The following is a 16,744-nucleotide window of genomic DNA, read 5'->3' on the forward strand; positions in this document are numbered from 1 at the left end:
AGTTACACATTTCACAGTGACTAAGAGATAAGAGCAAATAAGTCCATCAACTGAAGCTTGGGGTACCAATAAATAAGGAGAGCTAATGTGAGGGGGAAGTTGAAAGAAGTATTTTGATACATATCTTAGCTTGAGCTGCTATAACAAAATACCATAGACTGGTGGCATAAATAACATTTATTTCTCACAGTTCTGGAGGCTGTGAAGTCCAAGATCAATGTGCCAACAGATTCAATTCTTGGTGAAGGCTCTCTTCCTGGCTTGCAGATGGCCACCTTCTCCCTATATCTTCACATAGTGGAGAAAGGAAACTCTGGTGTCTCTTCCTCTTCTTAAAAGGGCACTAATCCCATCATGGGGGCTTCACTGTCATGATGTCATCGAAACATAATTATCTCCCAAAGATCCCACCTCCTAATGCCACCACATTGGAGGGTTGGTGCTTGAACATATAAATTTGGGGGCTGGGGGATACAAACATCAGTCCATAATAATATGCTACTTGGAGTGGGGAATATGAGACCCCAAAGTTTATGCTTGAGAAAGAATAAATACTACACTGCCTTTTAAGGAAAATGGGCCTTTTTTTTTTTTTGACAGAGAGAGAGATAGCGAGAGCAGGAGCACAAGCAGTGGGAGTAGGAGAGGGAGAAGCAGGCTTCCCGCCAAGTAGGAAGCCCGACGCAGGGCTCGATCTCAGGACACTGGGATCATGACCTGAGCCAAAGGCAGATGCTTACTGACTGAGCCATGCAGGCGCCCCAGGAGAATGGGTCTTATGAGGTATTTGTATGGTTGAATAGAGTTTGTAAGTTTAGGGCCAGAGCTGAAGAGACTAAGAGCTACTCCCGTGGTCTTTCCCTGCCTTTCTCCTATATTTCACTTATCCTTCCCTCTAAATGAAAGTAGAGTGTGCAGTGGCACCAAGTATTTTTCAGCCTGTATTGAGAATCCACATATTTCCATCCAGGTCTGTTCTGACATTGAATTTCTCCTGGTACAGGTCCTTTTCTGTGTTCCTAGCTAATTGTTTTATTATGTCCATATTTGCTTTTCTATTCTATTTTTTATTTCCCTCTGATTTCTATTTCAGAGTCTCTCAACCCTTTCAGGTTCACATTACTCCTTCCTGTCACCATGCACGTGGGGCTGAATAAACAACCCCTTTCATGAGTGGGACAGTTTCATGAGAATCCCATAAATCAAGGGCAGGACTGCTAAGAGGTGAGTGAAGTGGTCCTGGGAATTCTAGCCCAAGGCAGATTTTCTCCAGTCATAACCTGGGCACTGTTCTTTTCACTGTGCCTTTTTTTTTCTTCTTTTTAGGTTAGAGGTCCTTCAGGAGCCCTCTCCTAATTGGTTTCAACTTAAGATGGTATAGAGAACTCTTAGACCTGGGAATCATGAAATTTGGGTTATAAGGAGCTATGTTAGGTTGAGTAAGAAATTTACTTTCCTTCTCCAATCTTCATTTTCATGTCTGAAAAAATATTTGAAATATATTTAAACTTTCCGAAATGATATCTTCCAAATAAACTTTCAAAGATAATCTAATAGATAAAAAGAGAGTTGCTATATCCAAATGGAGGTTGTGGTTGTCATAATGGTGGGTACTGTCTTCTTCCCTTCATTCCCCATGAAACCCCAGAGCACCCCCATAGAATTGCTTAAACTTTAAAGAGCAAAGTTGGGAAAACCACTGGCCTAGATCAGAGAAAAGCAAAATTTTTCTGTAAAGGACCATGCAGTAAATATTTCTGTCTTTAGATATTATATCATCTTTGTTGAAACCACACAACTCTGTCATTATAGGATTAAAAAGCCATAGACATTACTTAAACAAATGGGTGTGACTGGATTTGCCTCACAGGTCATAGTTTGCCAATCCTTGGTTTGCAAAATCCCTAGATGACTTTTGAGGTTGTTCCAAATATATGTAGACACATCATAGAGTTCAACACAGATATATGCATTTTGATTTATCAAAGGAGGAAACAACGTGCCCTCAATTAGTCAGTTTTCAGAGGATTTGAGTAAGTCTTCATCCCATCCTACTTTTGTCTCCATTGAGCCTGCCAGTTTAAGGAGCCTGGGTACCATCTCCAGGAGGATTCCTTCCTGAGGCTGCCAGTAGAGGGCAAAAGCAGACTTTTTATTCATCTGTTTTATCTTTGCAAATTCACGCTGGCCTGGAGTTGGGGTTACTCTTTTGGGTAATGTAGGCTCTCAGAAATGACATAGAAATGGCTGACATGATAGAATCAGTAGACAAGACCACTTAAGTACTTATTAGAACTGTATTCCATCTGTTGAAAAAATTAGAGGAAATACGGAACATAAGTAGAGAAATGAAGGATATAAAAGATGCCCCAAATCAAGATTTTAGACATGAAAATTATAATGGCTGAGGTGAAAAATGCACTGGGTAGTAATAATGGCAGATTAGACATAGATTAATGGACCTGAGCACATAGCAATAGACATTCCCAAAATGAAACACAGAGAGAGATTGGTAAAATTGAGAAAATGAGTGAACTATTAAATGAAATCAAGCAGATATTACAGAAATATTTGTGTAATTGTAGTCTCTGAAGGAAGAGAGAATAATATTTGAGGAAGTAATGGCTGGAAAATTTCCATATTTGATGAAACAATAAAACCTCATATCCAAGAAGCTCAACAAACCCCAAGTACAAGAAACATGAAGAAAAATACAATAAAAGAGTTAGAGTCACATGGCTTAAAACCAGCAATAAGGAAAAAGATCTTAAAAGCAGTAAGAGATTAAAAAAAGAAGACACATATATAGAGGAACAAAGATAAGGATACCAATGCGTTTCTTGTTAAAAAAATGCATGCAGTAAAACAATGGAACAATATCTTCGAGTGCTGCAAGAGGAAAAGCTTTAAAAGTAGAGTTCTTTGTTCAGTGAAAATACCTTCCATGAAGGCAAAATAACAACTTTTCAAACACACAAAAGCTGAAAGAATTCATCACTAGCAAACCTGCACTATAAAAGATGTTAAAAGTAGTTCTTTAGGCAGAAGGGAAATGATGCCAGCGTGAAATCTGGATCTGCAAGAAAAGGAATGAAAAACACTGGAAATAACTATATTATTAAATGGAAAGACTTTTTATTATTATTTAAAATATTAAAGGCATAATCTACTGTTTAAAGCAAAAATAATAACAATATATTGTGGAGTTTATAACACATGAAGAAGTAAAATGTAAGACAATAATAGCACAAAGACAGAGAGGAGAAAGCATACTGTGATAAAGTTCTTATACTATACATGAAGTAGTATATTATCACTTAAAGATAGACTTAATAAGTTAAATATTTATCTTATAAGTCCTAACGCAACTACTAAAAACACAACAAAGAATTATAGCTAATAAGTTAAGAAAAGAGTTCTCAAATTATAGCTCTCAAATATGCAAATAATCTAAAAGGAAGATAAGAAAAAGTTCCAAAAAACACAGAGGACAAATAGAAAACAAATAACAAGATGGTGGGTTTTAACTCAGCTATAGTAATAATCACATTAAATGTAAATGGACTTAATACCCCAATTAAAAGTCAAAGATTATCAGATTGTATAAAAAACAAGACCTAACCATATGCTGTCTACGTGAAATCCACTTTAAATATAAACACCTGAATAGGTTAAAAATAAAATGATAAAAAATATATTTGACTCTAGCATTAATAAAAAGAACACTGAAGTGGTTATATTTGTATCCAGCAGAGAAGATTTTAGAGCAAAGTATATTACCAGGGATAAAGAGTATCTTTTCATAATAACAAAGAGGTCAATTTATCAAGGGCCATGATATGCTTATGAGCCTGGTAACAGAACTTCAAAATCCATAAAGCAAAAGTTAATAAATTTTGGCCAGTACAGTAAGCCAATAATAATACATAAAAGGCATCCAGATTAGAAAGGAAGAAATAAAATTTTCTTCACAGAGGACATTATTGCCTCTGTACAAAACCCAATGGAATATACAAAAATGCTACTAGAATTAATATTCAGCAAGATCAACATGCAAAAGTCAATTGTATTTCTAAAAGTCAATTGTACTAGCAACAAATAATCAGAAATTGAAATGATAAAACAATACCATTTACCAATACCAACAAATAATCGGAAATTGAAATGATAAAACAATACCATAGCATAGAAATATTAAAATGTCTGATAAGATATGCAAGACCTATAAAACAAAAAATACAAAACATCTTGAGAGAAATTAAAGAAGATCTAAATAAATTAAGATATTTCATGAGTTTGGAAGACTTAATATTGATAAGGATTTAATTCTCCCCCAATTGATCCAGAGATTCAGTATAATTGAAATAAAAATCTCAGCAGTCTTCTTTGGTGCAAATTGACAAGCTGTTTATGGATGGGTAAGTCTGCCTTTGGAATGTGGGGAGAGTAGAAAGGGATGACAAAAGGGCATGAGGAAACATTTTGAGGGAGATATATATATATATATATATATATATATATATATATATATATATATATAATCCTGATTGTTGTGATGGTCTCACAGGATATAGATTTAAACATTTATCAAATTGTACACTTTAAACATATATAGTTTGTTGTATGTCAATTATATCTCAATAAAACTTTTTTTAAAAAGATTTTATTTATTTGTGAGAGAGTGAGCATGTACATGAGAGAGCCCGAGTGGGGTGAGAGGTAGAGGGAGAAGCAGGCTCTCTGCTGAGCAGGAAGCCTGATGTGGGGCTTGATTCTGGGACTCCGGGATCATGATCTGAGCCGAAGGCAGCTGCTTAACCAACGGAGCCACCTAGTCGCCCCTCAGTAAAGCTTTTTAAAATGTCACAGTATTTGGAGAAGTAGTAGACCTTTGTAAATGTCAGGAGAAGAGTAATTGTGATGAATTCTTTTTATTGAATCTATAAACTCTCAATTATAGGATTTGATTTAGACTGCAGTAATTTTCAACAGGGCACAGACCCTTGAGATGGAATGATGTAGTTAATCTCCATTGTCTATATCTGCCCAGTGTCCCTTATTCCCTTTTTCTGTTAACAGCATCCCCTCCTTCTTGGAGAATCTTTCTCTTTGTGGCTACCCATCCACAAATTTGTGGTAATACTGCCCATCACATTTCCTTAGCCATAGGGGTCATGTCAACCAAAGCTAGCCAGTTGTGCTGCCCTATCACTTTTCATGGTCAGTGGTCAGTGAGGTTGATATAAGACTCAAGCAACAAAAACCCATCCCTAGGAGATTTAAATATAGACTTGAATATGGATAGACAGAGATCTAAAGGTATACTGAGGACAGATGAAAGAAGGCCTCCCTTGTTTCTCAGGTCAATAGCTTGATTTTTATAATACAAATTTTAACTGTGGGTAGTTGTATGCAGGAACCATGAGGATATTCACTTATCTCATTGCATATATATTTTATTGCACCCTCACTGTGTGTCAGTTACTGGTCTAGGTGTTGGGAATACAGTGGTGAACAAGCAGCGAGCAGCATACTTGAAAATGAATAAAGAAAGGAAAAGTGTAGGTGACGTTGACTGAGATCTTAGATCTAGTCCCACCTGAGATCACATCCATTTTGCTTTTCCCAGTCACAAAAAGTCATGAGACTTTTTTCTTTTGCTAAAGACTGAATTTTGTTTCTGTTTCTTGCATGTGACAGACTCTGACCAATGTGGAGGGTGAAAAAGTACCTTAGCAAGAGCACATGTAATTTGAAAAGGTATGTTAAATATATGTACTCTTTTGGTAATACAAAACACAGAAAGTGGAGCTAAAACAAGGTCTCAGCTAATGGAGATACACATAATAGAGAGTGAGAGTGTAATGTAACTGTTGTTTTTTATTTTTTTATTTTTTTTGTTTTCAGACGTAGTATTAATAGTTACCATTTTTTAAGCACCTAGATCTATCAAATACTTTCAAACATAACATCTCTTTCAAGTCTCAAAATCGTACTTCAAAGAAGGTAGTAATCGTTGGTTAGGATCTTGACAGGGTCAAATAAATAGCACCTCTCTTCGTCACCTAAGTTCTAAATAACCTGAGAAATAAGAAAAAAGAAAAAGAAGAAGAAGACAAATATCACTTTTCTTACTATGGAAGACGAAATCAGGTGATTTTAGATTAGTAAGAGACACAAATGCCTCCTTCACTGAAACCATCTAGTTACTTGGATGCTGGACCAATGCTGACCTCCCAACATGGGGGCTATCCAAAAAAGACTTACAGCAGAGAAGAGTGCACTTCCAAGAAAGAAAATGGAGAATCTGAGTCATTTATTCTTACCAAGTTTACTCAGATAGGTCACTTCACCTCCGCTAGGACTGAGTGATTAAAGAGATAGAGAAAGGCCAGAAACACATCCCTACTTGAGCTCCCCCAACAAGGAGGCAAACTTTAAGAATAGGGAAGTGTTTCCTAAACATAGTTCAATTTTACACATGAGGAAAATGAGACTCAGAAATGCTAAATAGCTTGGCCAAGAGCACACCTTTAATAAGTAGCAGGACCAGAAATCAAGGTCCAGTTGACCACCAAGTCCATTTCTTTCCACTACCCTCTGACTCTTTGTTGTTCTTTAAAATGTTTGTGTACAATACTACTGCTAGGAATTTAGCTCTATATCAGCATAAGTGCACAAAGATTTCTCTAGGACATTTGCTGCAGGATTTTTTGTTGGAAAAAAGTAAAAGCAACTCAAACGTCCTTCAACAGGGGAATCACTAAATAAATTATGGCACATCCACAGTGTAGAATGGTTTATGACAATTTTTTAAAAACAAGGACAATCATCTCTGTATTAAAAGGGGTGGACAATCTAAGATATATTTAAGTAAAAAAGCACATAACAACAGTGTGCATAGTGTGTTCCTCTTTGGGTAAATTTCAAAAGTATATATTTACCTATACATAAAACATTTCCATAGAAATATAAAAGCAACTTAATAATGGTCACCACTAGGTGATGGAAGGAGTAGTGGTCAGGGTGCATTGGGTTCTACTTGAAACATTTTTTATAGATATTTTTCTTTTTTGAGATATATTTCACATACCATAAACTTCACACATTTACAGTGTACAATTCAGTTGGTTTTAGTATATTCGCAGGGTTGTGAAGCCATTACACTTATTTAATGTTAATTCCAGAATATTTTCATCACCCCAAAAAGGGCATACCATTAGCACTCACTCCTTACTCCTTCATATCCCCAACCCTGGCAACAACTGATCTATTTTTTGTCTGTAAGAATTTTTATATTATTGACATTTTATAGAAATGGAATTATAACATATGTGGGCTTTTGTGTCTGGCTTCTTTCACTTAGTGTAATGTTTTCAAGGTTCGCCATATTGTAGTATTATCAGTATTTCATTCCTTTCTATAGGTGAATAATATTCCATTGTATGTGTATATACCACATTTTATTTATGCATCCATCAGTAGATGGATGTTTGAGTTGTTTCCATTCCTTGTCTACTATAAATGCTGCTATGAACATTTGTGCACAAGTTTTTTTCTTCTTCTTTTTTCCTTTTCTTTTTTTCTTCTTTTCCTCTTTTTCTTTTTTTTCTTTTCACATCAGCAGTCTAACACATGCTTTTTTGGGAGTGTCATCACTGCAGTGTGCACGAGTTTTTGTGTGGACATGTATTTCCAATTCTCTTGGGCATATCTAGGAATGGAATTGCTGGGTCATATGATAACTCCATGTTGAACTTTTTGAGGAACTGCTAAACTGTTTTCTGAAGTAGGTGACCCATTTTATATTTTCCTTCATTTTTGGAGGATCGTTTTATTGGGTATAGAATTCTTGGTTGGCAGCCTTTTTCAGCATTTTGAAAATGTCATGCGACTGTCTCTGACTTCCACGGTTTCTGATGAGAAGTCAGTTGTTAATATTGAGGATCTCCTGTAGGGGTTGAGTCACTTCCCTCTTGCTGCATTCAAGATTCTCTTTGTCTTTTGACAGTTTGATTATAATGAGTCTAGATATAGATCTCTGTGAGTTTATCCTACTTGTAATTTGTTTAGCTTCTTAGATATGTGGATTAATATTTTTCCATTGAATTTAGGAAGTGTTTCTTTCAAATATGCTTTCAGCCCCTTTCTTTTCTCTCCTTCTGGGACTTTATTATATATATATATGCTGTTATGATTGGTGCTGTCACAGAGATCTCTGAGGCTGTTGGGGTTTTTTTTTCTTTCATTCTTTTCTTTCTGTTCCTCAGGCTGCATCATCTGAATAATCCTATTTTCAAGTTTGCTGATTCTTTCTCCTAACAGCTCAAATTTGTTGTTAAGCCTAACGAATTTTTCATTTCAGTGACTACTTTTCAATGTCAGAATATCTCTTTTTTCTTTTTAATAATTTCTATGACTTTAATTAGTTTTTTAATTGATATTTAGTAAGACATCCTTCTCATGCTTTCCTTTAGTTCTTTAAACATAATTTCATTTAATTTTTTGGACATATTTTTATACCCGATTTAAATCCTTTGTCCAAAGGTTCCAACATCTAGGCTTATTTAGCAACAGTTTATGTTGAATGTTTTTTTTCCCCTGGTATGGGCCAAACTTTCTTATTTCTTTGCATGTCTGATAAGTTTGCCACTTAAAACTGGACATCTAAAATAATATAATATGGCAACACTTGAGATCATATTTTACCCTTCCCTAGGGTTTGTTGTTGTAGTTGTTTGCTTGTAGAGTAGTTTCCTGAATTAATCCTGTAAAGTCTGTATTCTTTGTCACCTTTGGCCAATGATAGCTCCCCTTGGTTAGCTAATGATTAACCAGAAATTTCTTTAAATGGCTGGAACCAATAAGTCTCCCAACTTTTGCCAGTGGGGTCTGTGTGTGTTTTGAAGAATGCTTTTAATGTTCAGGCAAGTAATTTACAGCTCTGCCTTAGTCTTTATTTCCTGCTTACAAAGAGCCTCAAGACCAGCTAGTGACAAAAGCTTAGGGTGGGGCCTTCTTAGGTTTTTCCTGGGCATGTACACAGCGTTGGCATATGTACAACTTTACACATGTGCATGGCTTTCCTGATTCCCAAGAATGTGTTAGAGCTTTTCAAAGCCTCCAGTGGACATCTCATTCCCTACCTTTTAACTTTTTTGATCAGCTTCTTGTTAACTCCAACTTCTATTATGCCTCAGGAAACTGTGTTGTTAATCAAATGTGACTGATTGTCTTCAGCAAACACTCCCAGGAAAAAGGCTGTTGAAATGAGAGAGGTCTGAGTCATGTCAAATAAAGACAAGCTTTGCAACTGAGCATTTCTGGGGAACCACCAGACAGGTCAAATAATGACAATTCTCTAAGAAAGGTGTTTTTGGGGAGCCAAACCCATTCTGCCTCTTCCAGGAGTTGCCAAGCTGCTGGTTTTCACTGTTTGAAGCAGCTCTTTCTCTTCAAGACTTCTAAGAATTTTGCAGAGGAGAATGGGAACAGGACAAATTGAAACACCACAAATCTTACTGTTCTTACTGAGATTCAGCCATTTATCTTGAAAGAACCCTTTATGGATTGTTGCCAGTCTTTGGTTAATTTCTAGAGTTTTGAAAATGTTGATTGTGGCAAGTTTTGTCAGTGTTCTTGTTGCTTTTATGAAGGAGCAAATTTTGGGATGTTCTTACCCTACCTTTCCTGCTGATGTTGTCTTCCGTAATATTTAAACTTTTAAAAAAATCCATAAACATGTATAAATTTTATTTTATATTATTTTTTTAAAGATTTTTATTTATTTATTCATCAGAGAGAGAGAGAGAGAGCACAAGCAGGGGGAGCGGCAGGCAGAGGGAGAAGCAAGCTTCTTGGTCAGCGGGGACTCAATCCCAGGACCCTGGGATCATGATCTGAGCTGAAGGCAGATGCTTAACCGACTGAGCCACCCAGGCATCCCAACATGTATAAATTTTAAAATAAAAACAAATAATACATCAAATAAAGTAAATAAAAACATAAAGTAAATGTTGACAAAGTTCTGGGATCTTACAAATACTGTTTCTCTTTCTATGTAAGTTGGGGGTGGAGAATAAACTCTAATGTCTGGAAGGGTGGTTGTGGATCCATGTGTCCTAAACATAGGGTTTCCAGCTAAAATATAGGATTCCCAGTTAGAATTGAATTTCAGATAGAAGCAAGTAACATTTTAGTATAAGTATGACCCACATATCAATTGGGATATAATTATATTAACATGTCATTAGTTATTTATCTGTAATTCAAATTCAACTGAGAATTCAGGGTTTTGTTTGTTTTGGCTAACTCTTGCAACCCTACTCATAAATAATAGAAATTCTGGGACTGCAAGGAACAGGAAAGCCTTCCTGGCTCATGCTGAGGGAGAGTGCTCAGAGTGTGTTTCAGTTGTCAGCTAAAGCTATGGTGGAGTTAAGAGAGCCACTGACTGAATGTGACTTGAGAGCAGGTGACTTTCCAGCTGTGGGGATGGGGAGAAACAATGTGACCTAGAGGGAGGGGGGGAGAGAGAGAGACAGAGAGACAGAGAAAGAAAGAGAGAGAGAGAGAGGGAGAGAATTACCTGGGAAACTTTGATTTTTTATTTTAAAAATTTCTGTGCTACTTGACTATCTTACAGGTAAGCATTCCTTTAAATTTTTTTAAAATTAAACTTAGGGGTGCCTGGGTGGCTCGGTCAGTTAAGCGTCTGCCTTCGGCTCAGGTCATGATCCAGAATCCTGGGATAGAGTCCCGGGACTGAGTCCCGCATCAGGTTCCCTACTCAGCAGAGAGCCTGCTTCTCCCTCTGCCCTTCACCCTGCTCATGCTCTCTCTCTCTCAAATAAATAGATAAAATCTCTAAAATTAAACTTAATTTTTTTAAATCAAAGTTTTCATTGAAGTATAACACATACAGAAAAGTGCACAAATCATTAGTATACATCTCAATAGTCTCATTAATGATAATGAATCCTTGAGTTTATGTTAATTAACACTACATTCATGTTTTAACCAGATTTGAGATGGAGCGTGTAGCTTTGAAAGCTTTTTTTCTTATATTTTTCCTAGAATCCTTACCTCCTCTTAGAGACTTAGTTGCTCCCCAGCCCCCAGGATTTCACTCATCTTAAATCTGCATACTGAAGTATTTGTTTTTCCTGGACTATTATATATCAACTGTCAAATACTGGTTTGAATTGTGATCTATCTTGATCTGGATGTGCCCTGTCTCCTCAATTTTACTGTGATTTCCTTGCTGTAGGAACCAAGTGTGTTTATCTTTACACCCCCACTCCCTAGCAGGGAGTTAACTGTTCAGCCGTTCACTGAGTTTTGAACGATAATGGTGATGACTGGCATTGATGCCTAATGTATAGAATTAGCTCCTTAGTAGTCCTTGGATTGTCCAAGCTTGATTCTAGTTGAGTCAAACAGAGAGAGTTCTTCCTGAGTTCTTTTTAGCCCTAGGATTGTTTTCTGTTCTAGTGGGACTTGAGGCAGAGCCATGGGTTTGAGCTGCTCATAAAATACTTCCTACATTGTTGCCAATGCCAATCTCCCATCTTTCCCCAACCTCACATGGGAAGATTGTTTGCGATGAAGTAATAGGCAATTTCCAAACACTTGAGGCTTATTTGGAAACCTTTGTATCCAGAGAACTAAAACCTGCCTGCCAGTTGAACCCTTGGATAGTGAGGGTTCCAAATCTTGTTTGATTAAAAAAAAAAAAAAATGTATTGTTGACTTTAAAACGTAACCAGAAAACTAATACAATGCAACTTAAAATGCTTTCAGTAGGCTTTCTTACCACAGCATCCCAGTTCCTTTAGAAGATAAGCAGCCCCTAATAAAAATGCGTTAAGAGATTTTTGTCTTGAAACTTTTGAAATTTTGTCTTGAACTTTTAAGATGGTTCCTGTTAATTTTGTTTTATTTTCATATAAATTTACCCCAAGTTTTATTCTATTCTTATTTTCAGACCCCTCATTTATATGCATGTCAAGACTATAGGAATTGAGTTATCTCTATGCCCCTCAGGTATTTTTCATTTTTTTGTTTTGTTTTTTACATGGGGCTTGAACTTACAACCCTGAGATCAAGACCTGAGCTGAGATCAAGAGTCGGAGGCTTAATGGCGGACAGAACCACCCAGGTGCCCCAGTATTTTGCATTTTTAATTGAAATCAGAGGTTTACCTCAACCCAGAATGTACAGAATATCTTCCTAGCTAAGAACTGGGAAAGAAGCTCAGGGGTGGGCCATTTTCAGCACATCAATGCAGAGGCTATTTTGTTGTTGTTCATAATCCGTTATATGTCCCTTAGACAAGAGCAATTTTCTTTCACGGTTCTCCTGGTCTAGACACACCTTTCCAATCAGATTTATTCCATAAATCAGGGAGGCCTTTACTTCTAATGATAAGGAAGAAAATATTTCATAGAGTTCTGTTATTGGCTAAACCCCGCAACTCCAGCTGAAACCAGAGTGGCTTTTCTATAGAAAAATCAACACAAGTTATATTTACTTGAATCTTTTCAAGAGCAACAATACTTTCCACATATTCTCAAAACCTCAGGAGTCAGGCTGCCTGGCTCCAAGTACATCTCTGAAACTTAACAACTCTATGTCCATGTGATGAGTTTTTCTAACCTCTTCTGGGTCCTCATCTATAAAAATGAATTTCATAGAGGTGTGATGAGGGTCAAAGGAATACTGAGATAAAACACTTAACACACAATGCAGCAGAAGCTCAGCAGATGGTAGCTATTGTTTTCATTGTATTTGGCTTCTTGTTCAAACCCACTGAGTATCTGAAGACAAAAGAGAACTATCACCAAGTCTTTTAAACCTCTGTCCTTAGCAATACTCATATTTCTGTTAAGGCCTTACTGTTTTGCCAATTAAATTGCAGTTATGTCTTCTCACTTGTATCCCACAAATAAGACCCTTCTCCATTTCTTGTAATCAAATATGGCAAAATCTTTCCAGCAGAGAGCTAGGAAGAAGGGTTGAAAGGGAACAAGACCAAAATAAACTAAACAACCTTTGTCTTTTTTTCCAAGTATTTCTGGCAACGCAAGACTGGTGTTAATACTAGTTAAACTGAGTGCATTCAGAGAGATACAGGGAAATGCTTATCTTCACGCTGAGTTGAAATTTTCATCTCAGTAGGGTATATACACATTAAACACTGTGGCATTAGGGTGAGCTGCTGGTACTCTCCCAATATTAGCCTTCCTGTTAAAAGAGGCTGAGGAGTTATTGTGAAAGTCTTTTTTTTTTTTTTTTTAATCTGCATAAATTCCAGGCAAGATACACCCTGGGGTTAAGTAGAAATACTCCTAGTCAGGGGGCAGAGAACAAGTCTTTGTATGACCACAGAAGTTAAATGTACCAACGAATATTACTAACAATAACTAACAAGCACCCCTGGAAAATTATCCCAAAGGTTACCCAGACAACAAATACATAACAGGACTGATGACATATGGCCCAGCAGGTGTGTGAAGTCTGTCACGTCCTAGGGCAATCATCCCAGATGAAGAAACCAATGGCAACCTGCAGCTCTTATATTCATGTTTCTCAGGCAATGAACAGTGTTGTCCACTTTGACTATAATGGGATTAATCCTCCCTCATTTTGCACAAAACTACTTATTAAGGGATGGCCAAGATAAATCTGATGAATTTTCTCCTTGGCTACTTTTCCAGTGGATACTTTTCTCTTCACTTGCTATCTTACAAATTTTTGAGAAATCAAGGAAGTTGGCTATGACCTGTGGAAACTTCTGGATTTATTGTTAGAAGGCACATCAAAATACATAAATGCTATTATCCACAGTTGTGCAGTGAACAACATATGCAGCTGTACATGATGACCCTGAATGATTATCTGTTCGTGAGTCTGGAAGAACTGAGTATGTGTAACTCAGCCCCTTCCTCCTACTTATTTGGGATTCACCTTTCTATAGAGAGATCCTCTATATTAAAAATTGTACAAGGGAACCCTCCTTCCCCCCGGAGGACTGCAGATTTCCAGTTCTATCTATGATTGATTAGGTAAGTTTAATTCTGGGATACAGTATTAGAAAGCCCTCTTTTGCCACAGACCTAAATCCCATTCTCCAAACAGCTTGCTCCTCTTGGCCTTTGTCTGATTCTCAAGTCTTTTCTCAATGGACGCGGAGCCTAGGCGGAGAAACAGACAGTAATATATACTGACCCTTTAAAACCCCAACCTTCATCATTTATTGAGCTACTACCATGTGCCAGGCTCTCTAATTGCATCGTCTCATTCCATCCTCACTATGCCTGTGAATTTGGCATCGTTATCCCTATTTTAAGAAGAATTAAGGTCCGAGACATTCAGTGAGTAGGGGTAGAGCTGGGATTTAAGCCCACAGCCCTCTGACTCCAAAGCTCACCCTCTTGTGGTTTCCAAATAATTTTCAAGGGCAGCACATTCTTTTTCCCCCTAAAAATGAAATATTTCAAGCCAACACCAGGACAGAAAAGCGGGGGCGCTCCGGCTCTCCTGTGGGGGGCGCTCAGAGACCCGTCTCTGTCTCCCTCTGTTCCCCGTGGTAACCCCAGCCTTGTCCAAGGTGGCTTTTCTGAGCAGTTGGCAGACGACTGCCTCTCTGGATGGCTAAGGGATCTTTGCAACGAGGTCGCTCACGCGGGGGGGACTGCCAAGAGGTGGGTGATGGTCTCAGTTGTCAGGCCCGGGGACAGCCCCGGGGACAGCCCCAGGGAGCTCAGGCGCATTCCTGGGAACCAAACCCCTGCCTCACGTGCTCTGTGCCTCGGGCCGCTCTGGTCCCAGCCTGCCAGGCTGTGAGGACAGCTCGGCTCTCCCTAGGCTGCCCCTCAGGCCAGGCTGGGCTCATCCTTCCCCAACGCGGGCCGTGCCGAAGGGCCGACGGGAAGGGCGGAGCTTCGGAGAACCTCCTCCTCAGCGCACGTGGATGCGGAGGGGCACGAGGCACGGAAGAACAGTCAGTCACATGTGTTATTCTTCCTTTTTGTGCGAGTGAGAGGTCTAATGCACGAATCCTGCAAACCTGGGGAAGGACTTGGCGGTAGGGGAAGATTCCCGACTGCTGCCTGGGCTGGAGGGAGTGTTAGTGAGTTCGGCCTTACTGTGGGAGATCCGTCATGGCGCTGGCGCGCACGCACGGACGCCCCTCCGGTGGGGGGTGGGGGGAGGCAGAGCTGGCCTCAGTCCCAGGATCGTTCTCTGAATGTTTTTTCCCTTCCCTTCCTTTCAGAGGAGAATAATTTCTGAGCCTTTCTAGTAACCAAGTCTTTGTTCAGTGACTAAGAAACGTGGCTTTGTAGCAGCCCCTAATAATTATTCTCATGACTTTCATCTTAGGCAGCTTTTGCATTTCTTAATTAAGCCGAGACTGCTTCCATTTCAGAAGGGTTTTGTGATTTTAATTTACATCTTGATGGATTCTGCCTGTGCAAGCTCTGATGTTGCTTTTATTTCCGGACTAAGACAGTCGCTGACAAATGGTGCACTTGCCCATGCTTGTGTTGGTCTGAAGCTCGACGGAGGGCTCAGCTGCCCCCTTCGGGGATAGGGGGGAAATTCAGGGGGCTTCTACCGTGATGATCCTCCATGTGGAACAAATCCGTCCCCGAATTTGGTGCTTTAAAACAACTGTATTATTTTGCTTATGATTGTGTGAGTCAGATTTAGAAACGGTACGGCGGTCCCTGCGGAGGTCTCCCCAGCCGTCGCTCTCGGATGTCAGCCAGGGCTGCGGCCATCCCAAGGCTCGGACGAGCTGGAGGTCCAAGGCCGCTCACACACCTCGCTGACAACGACGCTGGCTGTTGACCGGGAGCTCAGCTGGGGCTGACCAGACGCCCACGTGGGGCTTCTCCAGCCTGGCGGGCCCAGGCAGTCAGACTTCCCCACGGTGGCAGGGGCAGGCTTCCCCAGGGCCAGCATCCTAAGAGAACCAGGTAGAAGCGGCGTAGCCTTTACTGGCCTCGCCTCAGAAGGTCGGCTGCATCACTTCCCCTGCATCCTGTTGCTTATAACCGAGGCACTAAGGCCCAGGTTCAAGGGGAAGGAACACAGACCCCCATGTCTTGCTAAGAAGAGTGTCTAGAAATTTTTACACACTACCTACATTTTCTAGAATAACAGCTCCAAGAGAATTAGACTACTCCTCCTTTCCATTAATTTTCCAGCTATTTAAGTCCTGAATTTCCACTTACTTTTCTCTTTGTCCTATACAAGAGTTTATCCAGTTTTCCTTTTTTTTACCTTTAAATTCCCAGTTCACAGAGAAGAAAAAAATATATTTCTGCTATTTATCTGTTTGTTCTTGCGTGTGACAAATGTGTATTATGTGTTTAGCATTGTACTGGAAGCTGAATTACAAATGGGTGCCACCCCCAAGGAATGACCGATATGGCAAAGTGAGAAATAGAGCCGTGTGTTTTCAGTCATGTGCGTGCAACTTGCAATCATAATGACTATTCCAGGGATGAGAACAATATCGTGGGAATTGGAAGGCAGCAGTTATTTCTGAGATTGAGGGAAGAAGGAAGGAGAGGCAGGGTTTAAGGAGTCTCAGTGGGGCCAATCATCGTGGCTATTTCAGGCCTAGACCTCACAGCCGCCTGTAGAAAGAGATCCATTCTGGAATTTTTTACTTTCTGCTCTCTGCCTACAGGTCTACCTGGGAGGGAATGGATGTCAATAGACGGTATTTGAC

The 16,744-nt window shown here is 39.1% G+C and overlaps 1 non-coding gene across 1 annotated transcript; it reads right to left on the reverse strand.

The window, feature by feature from the left end:
* Window positions 1-7,617: 7,617 nt before the first annotated feature.
* Window positions 7,618-7,662, reverse strand: LOC112831006 (small nucleolar RNA SNORD104). The gene has a single exon (XR_003210053.1). It is a non-coding gene; the product is annotated as a small nucleolar RNA SNORD104 (small nucleolar RNA).
* Between the last annotated feature and the right edge of the window lie 9,082 nt (window positions 7,663-16,744).

Source organism: Callorhinus ursinus, unplaced genomic scaffold (assembly GCF_003265705.2).
Source record: "Callorhinus ursinus isolate GAN/ISIS: 27379988/994484 unplaced genomic scaffold, GSC_fseal_2.0 scaffold20, whole genome shotgun sequence".
NCBI classification, from domain to species: Eukaryota; Metazoa; Chordata; class Mammalia; order Carnivora; family Otariidae; genus Callorhinus; species Callorhinus ursinus.